This window comes from Morone saxatilis, unplaced genomic scaffold (assembly GCF_004916995.1).
Source record: "Morone saxatilis isolate NCDOM2014 unplaced genomic scaffold, NCSU_SB_2.0 Contig19, whole genome shotgun sequence".
Lineage (NCBI taxonomy): Eukaryota > Metazoa > Chordata > Actinopteri > Moronidae > Morone > Morone saxatilis.
The window spans coordinates 19,247,707-19,256,096 of record NW_023339751.1 but is presented as its reverse complement, the minus strand read 5'-3'; the positions used below and the strand labels follow the sequence as shown (position 1 = coordinate 19,256,096).

Here is an 8,390-nt window from a genome sequence, read left to right as displayed (position 1 = left end):
TGGAACTGAAACTGCAAATAACAAGAGAGCGCGCAAACAGAGAGAGTTAGAAGAAAGGGAGGGAGGGATGGAAATAAAGACAGGACTGCTGTTGCCACAGGAGAGGTTTCATGTAAAAACACACAGCCGTCTTTCCTGTCCAATTCGCCAAATTACTGACTCCCCGCCTGAGGAGAAAAGGAGGAGGGCGACATAGATGCACGTGTGTGTGTGTGTGTGTGGCGGGGCGTTCGACTCATCTCATTTACCAGCTTAGACAAGATCTCTCTGTCAGATACACTCACACACACTCACCCGCCGAAGTCTGAAATATTTACTAGCCTCATGTGGGGAAATCTCTAAGGATTATCCCCAATAACCTGTTTAACTTAATCCTTATCTCACACACATGAATAATAAATCTCTCCCCCACTCTCCATCTCTCCCTCTCTCTCTGAGAAGGACTGAAGAGTAACGCCTCTCTCACCTTACTCTCCATCACCCTCCCTCCCTTCTTCTCTCTCACACACTCACTCCATCTGCTTCATGAACATGAGCCGGCTGCTTTCTCTGCCTCTCCGAGGGTCTTTGAGCTGTTTTGACATATGCGCTCCTTCTCTGCCTCTCTGTGTCTTTCTTTTTACTGCGCTTTCCACCAATCCCACAGCTCTCTCCATACCTCTATTTCTCTCTTTTTTTCCCCTTCAGGACAGGAAAAGGAGCGGTAGTACCAGTGAAAAAGACTGACCACAATAACAGGAAGAGGAAGTGGGCAGTGACCTGTGTGAGAGAGGACTGTGGTCGGACAGCTGTGGTTGTGGCCACTGGATGAGGAAACCACATCAGAGGTGACAGGAGGAAAAAGAGCACGAGAGACTCAAAACCTGTTGGTCTCTGGAGGAAAAACCTTGACAGCCTCAGCAGGGAAAAAAGAACGATAAAGACATTTTTGGGTAAAAAACTTTAGAGCTGGAGCGACTGGTGCGTTTACCTGTTTGAGAAAAAACCTACAGACTCAACAGAGATATCTCTGTGATTACCTGCGGAGTGAAATTCCTAAATTTGTTGCACTCAGAGACTTTATCTTTGGAAATCCAACTCTGGGATACCTTCTCATTCAAGGGGCATCAACACACACTTCATGATCACAGACTTATCTTATTATCCGGTCCTCAGTCCAGAAAAGGATTTGTACAGAAACCCGGTGAGCTGAAAGAGAAATCACTGCCTGTACATCAACACCTGCTGCTCTCTTTCAACATCAGAAAACATCAGACAAAAAGAAGCAAGAGTGAGGTAGAGGAGGTGGTTTCACTCCATGTTGAGCATACGACCACCCACCAGTGACTAATTTCTACCACAACCTGCTACATTAATAAACTATAACCCCAGTTTGAGGGAGCAAGAGAGCACCTTGAAGGATTTGGGCTTCGTTTTGTACAGGTCTCAGCAGTTCTACTTGGTTTGGACATTCTGTCTGTGTGGTAAGTTTTCTTTTTCTATCTTAGGGTTGGGAAAATTGAAAGGGAAATATTGCACAGGTGTGTTATGTGTGTGTACAAGTGCCGAATTAACAAGTATGTGAGTAGGTGCTACAAATGTACGGATAGATATATCCAGAGCTTTCTTGTTCAGCTAACGGGAGTGTGAATTTACATTTCCTTCTGATTGAAAAGCTGTGTACAGTAGCATAGCCAGAATATGTAACCCAGATCCTTTGAAAATGCCCCAGGCTGCTTTCCCAATCACTCCAGGGTGAAACGCTCATGAATACCGGTCAAACTGTCTAGAAGAAGGTACGGAAATAACTTGAAATTATGGTTACAACCCATTTAAGGACAGGCTGTCGACCACCGTCACTGTTCAAATATGTTATGCCTATGATCTCGGACAGCTCGGTGTAGATTTGAATGCTGTAATTGAGCGCTCTCTCCACCCCAGAGGCTGGATGTCATTCTCGAAGACAGACGGCTGTGACCATTAAGACGATACAGGATGATCTATGGACAGAGCAGGAAAAAAAATAAAAGGCAAACTAAATCCACCAAGAGGTCTTCAGCTGTTCTTTCTGAAGAGTTCTACATAGAGAAAATACATTATTTTTCTGCAACTGTCAACTTCTTATCAAGTTGATTTGGCTGTTAAGTATTGATGACACCATTTAATATTTCCATAGTAGGCAAGATCTTGTCAGTTGAGTGGTGTCATTTTTTCAGATGAAGATTTCCCTGGATTACATGCATTGTATATAAAATCTAATTCCTCAGCGGTTTAATACATGAAGGGGTGGACAAAGTAATATCTTACAATAAATAATTATTAATTTTCTATTTTAGTGAAGACGGTTTTTGTTGAGATTGTTAAGAGGTTATTCAGATCATTTCTGATGCTGTAGTTGGCGGTGTAGTTGTCCTGAATTCCATTACACGGTCGAGTGTTTCTGTTATTTTGTCTCTCCCGTGTATGTGAGAATAGTTACTTGGTAGTGGTGGATTTTCTCTGTGGATCTGGATCCATGGCCCAGAGTTGAAGAGGTGATTTGATTTGGTTGTTACATCGAAAGCCGCTGATGCAAATAAACCCAGTGGTCTAATTCCTGGAGAGGGAGCTATCAGGGAAAATCCTTTGGGTGCCATCTGGGAGACTTCACCCTCCCACACTCACACACACAGACACTCACTCACGCTAGCTCACACACACATACACACAAGATTCATGATTAGATCCATTCATTCATTCAGATATATGTCAGAGTGGTTGACAAGCTGTCCAGCTGTGGTGATGTTAGCTCAGCTGAAGTCGCTGATTACAACTGAAAGACCCAGTTAGGGTTTTATTTTCAGAGACTGACCTGTGTTCTGCGTTTTACTGAATATACCACACTTGTATTTAAGTTTTTTTAACAAAAGCAAATCAACACCACCTGTAGCTGTGAGATGGAGGCTTAAAAAAAATAATGAGCATGAAATGTAACCACCTTAACATTCAGATCGTTCAGTATGTTCTGACTTAATCCCTCATAGTTGGGCCTCTTCAACATTTTCACAATTTGGGGGTGCTGCAGTTGAACATTTAGCCTTCAGCTGAGACCGGGGCTGACAGCTGAGCCAAAACCAATGTGGATAACACGCTGGGCTTTAAATTACTTTCAGATGACTGTTGGTCATTACTGTCAGTTTTAAAACTAGCCGACATCATTCACTTTAATAACATCTGATTCGTCTGATTGTGAAAGAAAATAGAATTAGCAAGAAAATGCACGAACACCAATCAGAGCATGAATACACTCTGTGGCATGGCAGTGCCAGTGAGGACACAGTGTGTGTATGTATGTGTTTTTGAGGAGTAGCGGTTCATGGTGTGACTTGCTGGCAGACAGATTGTTAGAAGCTGCTCTGTGATTAAACCTGTTTTAATCTCAACAACAGACACACACCACAATGTTCAGCAGTCAGACACCACGGATTTGAGGCTGTGAAATCATTCAAACTCATGATTTTAGGGTAGTAAAAGTGGACTAAAGTGAGCTCAACTGTTGAGACAGATTTTTATGTAACAAGACTTTAAGGCTGAAACTCCTCCGGTGCTCATAGAGGCTGATGTGTTGGACAGGATAACCAACAGAGTCATGACTTTGTTTTTCTCAGAGCTTTACTAGTAGCAGGCCAAGACTGATCAAATTTGAACACTGGGTGGCTCTACAGAATAGGTCAAATGTTTACCAAAGTTGTTTCTGTGGGGAGTATTAGCAAATGTTATGGCAGTCAGCCTGTTCCATTATGCAGCAGGCTATCTTGTGTGCAAGTACAATGCACATTTTATGTAAAGGTGGTGCTGGAGAAAAGTAGATGCCAACAAAGTCAACAGGGTTCATCCTCTGGGGACCATAGATAGCCTGGTAATGTTGATATTTTGGTCTAAGAGTGGCACTTAAAGATCGTCTAAAATAGAAAAAAGTTCATCTTTTGGGGAGCATGAAGGGGCTAAATATATAAGAGGTTTATCTACAGAGATGTCTTGAGTACATATGGTTATTGTGACGGTGAATCCACAGCAAATACACATCATGGCAACTTGGCCAATTGTTGAGATATTTTTCTGTGGACCAAAGTGTTGAACAGAAAGATCATCATTTTCAGTCAACACTTCCTGTCTCAGTTGTTAAATTTTTCACGTTAATCAAAGAAATATGTCATTACAAGTTGTTATTTCTGTCTTTCTGACTTAGCCTACAACATTTATAGATGCTTCAATCAATTCAGGCTTTTTGCCATTTTTCCGGCTTTGGCATTGGACGATGACGTCTCCAATCTATATTTCTGTATACAAAACTCTAAATTGACTTGAGCGACCTCCTTTAATCTCTTAAAGATTGTAGATGGTGACAGTGATTCAGAGGTCCTGTATGTCTAAGTTCTTATTATTGTGGTGTTGGGTATTTCCATGTGGTGGGGATTCAGATTAGAAGTGATTAGATGTGAACCACTGAACCACTTTTTGAATGTCATATGTTTATAACATAGAATTTAAAAAATGAAGACATTTAAAAAAAAGTTTTGTATAACAGTGCAAGAGGAACAATTACAGATGGGCAAAGGACAGATAAATCCTTTTCTCAGATTTCATCATGGACACTAAGGTTGAATTGTATTTCTGCCATTAAAACATAGAAATGGCATAACCAGACTTGTGCATGAACTTCAACGACCCTTCAGCAACCACCAGGATTATGAAGTCTTGTTGACTTGTTTCTATTCTTTAGCCTTTGGTTGACTGAAACTAGGTCAGACCTGTCTGCCAGTCACAAAACATCCCGGAGAACGACAACTGTATCTCTGCTCCCCCGTAACACTCACACGTACACACACTCCCTTGCCTGCGGACAATGTACAGATGTAATTACAGATATTCCTGGATGTTATTTATTCTTCATACCTCTGAAAGATGCCTTTGATATATGATGCCATAAATAACTTTGTTTAATCCTAATGTGAGATTTGCATGCATGGCACTTGCAGTTGGAGGAAACTTAATAAGACTAACAACTACCGGCATGAATAAAAAAGACTGCCTTGAACAACTGTACCAACAAACATTTAAACTCTTTTTGATCATACTCAACACTCCTGCACTTTTCATACATCAGTCTGTATACCATCTACTCATTTAAAAGTAAAACAGTAAAGGATTCAACAGGGAACTGGAGTTAGATTGCAACTAAAATACTGGTTATATAGGTGTGTTTATCCTCCGCACCATCTTACCAAGTGCTATATCTGCTTTTAAGGTGAGGTGGAGAGAGTGACAGGGATGAAAAAGAAGAGAGGTGAAGAAGAAAAGGTGAGAAAAGGAAAAAAGAGGAATGATAGACAGGGGACAGAAATAGACTGTGAAAAACAAGATAGAGTTTTCACCTTGAGAGGTTCAACTAGGGAGGAAGACATTTAAGAGGAAATAAATGATTGAAAGAACAAGCAAGAAAGAGACAGAAAGAAAAGAATGACCAAGTGGAAGGAAGAGAGAGCGCAGAAGTGAGAAACCAATGAGTGAGAGAGACACAGACAGAAACAAAGTGAGACGGCAAAGAGAGAGACATAAACTGAGACAGACATGCACTCAGCAGCTGAATACCAGGAAGGGTGTGTCCTCTAACTAATGATGACCCTTCATTAGCAGACCCGACGGCATTTCCCAGAAGGCATTGTGTTTACACTTCCTGCTGCTGATAAAAGTTAAAGACTAAGACGCTGCCCACTAAAGAAGGAAATGCTGTTTCAAAAAATGCCCTTCTAGGGAAAATGGCCCCAATGGATTTGTCATCACAGACATGACTGCATGTATGTGTAACCCAGTCAAAGGATGTTCTTGTACATGTGTGAGTAAGATGGATGTGAAGAAAAGTCCCACTGGGATCTGAGTCAAGCTGTATCTCAAGTGTTTCAGTGTAGTATGCATAAAAATATCTTCTCTCAGGACAGCAAAAGCCCATATTTGCCAAGTAATATGACATAGCAAATGTTTAGTGAAGTTCTGGGTTGGAAATTATATTTTTTTAACATGATATTGTAAATTCAATCTCAAATCTTCAGTGCCCAGTGGTGATATGAACCTCAGTACAGTATGTCCATACATCTATTTGGATTTGCCCAACCATCCATAACATGAGTAGCAATGCAACTAAAAACAAACAAATGATGATGAACAGACCACAGACAGCCAACCAATGCAACTGTCAGATTCATACTGATCAGTATTATCAGAACACCTAATGCATGAATTTACCCATCATGTCCCATTACTGTTTGAGATAGTAAAATGCTCCATACCTGCTCCCGTGGATAAACATTCTTTATTCAATCTCTGGCTACAACCTTGCTCACAGTAATATAAATAAAAATAAAAAATCAAAACTTTGACACAACATTTTCATATTTGATCAAGGTCTAGTCTAAAATTATAGATAACAGTGCTTGTCTGATCTTGTTTTCCTTGAAAGTCATTTAAGGACTCCTCTCTACAGACCTATGACTTTGGATGCCAGCGTGTGAGAACATACATTTAAAGCCCAGGGAGTGATGGCTTTCTTTGTCCAGAACATGGAGGAAGGATACGAGTTGGCGAACAGTAAAAGCTAAGCAGGGTGAAGAGAAGGACACTGCAGGACAGTGTCATAAAACATGTCTTAAACAGTAGCCATGTCACAATGTGAAGTGTATCAAAGAAACCAAATTCACTCCTTTACTATCAATGTAATGTGGGCAAACGTTTTTTTATTTAAAAAAATCATGTATGAATAGAAAAGGACAAAAGTTACGTACACAATAAATAGGTACACAACAGCAATGACCATTAAAGATATTGCCTTTTGAGTAAGTGAGTATATTAGGGGAGACAAAAGATCAAATGAGCAATTAGACCTTTTCAAGAATGTGATTGATTGGTTTTATTTATGTGACATTTAATATTCTAGCTATGTGATACAAGTTTAATCAACGTTAAAAGGAAAAGTCTTTTTTATTGCCCCTTCTCCTTGCCCATAAGGCTAAGAATATCCCATCAACATGGCTCTTGGGAACATTGACACTCACTATTATAGGGGTTTGGTTGAATGAAAGTTCACCATTCACCATGGCTGTCTCAACCAGTATGTTAGATTCAGGCTTGTGTTCCTTAAGTGTTATGTGGTGACAAGATTGAGAAATATCAACATCTCAGAAGCTCAGTGCAAACTAATAAATGCCATCTATCTGTGTTAATTAAGTGTATACCAGGTGTAATGCTTTGAAATAATGAAGTTCTAAAGTGTTACTTCATATAAGAAAAACAGAGAGGTGCAAAATGGATGCCAAAAAGTGATTTTGTAGCTACTGAGTAAGAGTGTTGACGTAAAAAAAAAAAGACAGTAATGTGTGAGATTAAGGTATTTAGAAGGCAAAATACTGTCATTGCTTTCTTTTTATCTGTTATATGTGACATATGGGGTCCACAATCAGAAAAAAACAAACAAACAGATATTTACTGGAACTGAACTGTCTGTAACCAATCACACTTCCATTCAGAAGTCCACAGCAAATTGCAATAAAAGATGGTGCACTTCTGTTTAATTAATTTAGTCATGAAAAGAAGCTAAACAAAGAAAAACACAAGAGGAAAAATAAAACCCAAACAAAACAATGTGAACTAAAGGCCAAAAAACACTGTTGAGTCTTTGTTTGAGCTGGTTTGTGGGAAGCCGTGTGAAGAGGTCACGGGAGGTCAGCAGAATACGAGATTAGGCCATTAGAGGGAGAAGACTTTGTGCCAGTATAATCCCCTCATCGTAATCTCCCTTTTTCCCTCCCTGCTGCTAATGGCTAGAAGACAATGAATTGCACTAATCTGTCCACTGGGATGGCACAAGGCTGCATTGAGATATCTACTGGAGTACAGAGCGCATATAGACTAAAATGTTTTGAAGATTATTTGCCTGGCATTTCTGCTTTATTAGATAGGGCCCATTGGGGGGAGCCATGGGGGAAACAGAGGGGCAGACAGAGAGAGTGAGACAGTAAGAAAGAATGGGAGGAAAAGCTAAAGTTTACTAGACTGCTGGTGTTTGTGTGCCTTATACTTTTTATTTTGGTTAAATAGTGCTAAAATGGCTCGCAGGCAGGAGCAAGTGACGCAAGGCTGTGAAACATCTTCCAACTTGTAATCAGTAAAAAGCCATAAATCATATGAAGTGCCAGTTTGGTTTCAATTTTACATGTGATTCCACCTAATTTTCACTTTGAATATGAGGTGGTTTGGGACAATTTAGTATGTTTTAGTCAATAAAATCAAAATGTGAATTCTTTGTGGTATATCAGTAATGTTTATTATGTAACACGCACTACTGATGACGTGAGAAACCTTTTAAAGGTCCAGTGTGT

The 8,390-nt window shown here is 40.0% G+C and overlaps 1 protein-coding gene across 1 annotated transcript in view; it reads left to right on the top strand.

Moving 5' to 3' along the window:
- The first annotated feature begins 509 nt into the window (after positions 1-509).
- cdh5 (cadherin 5) overlaps positions 510-8,390 on the top strand; it is a 31,745-nt gene continuing 23,864 nt past the window's right edge. Inside the window, exon 1 of the mRNA XM_035663051.1 lies at positions 510-1,463. The gene's annotated coding sequence lies outside the window, so the exon portion shown is untranslated. The remainder of the gene's footprint in view (positions 1,464-8,390) is intronic.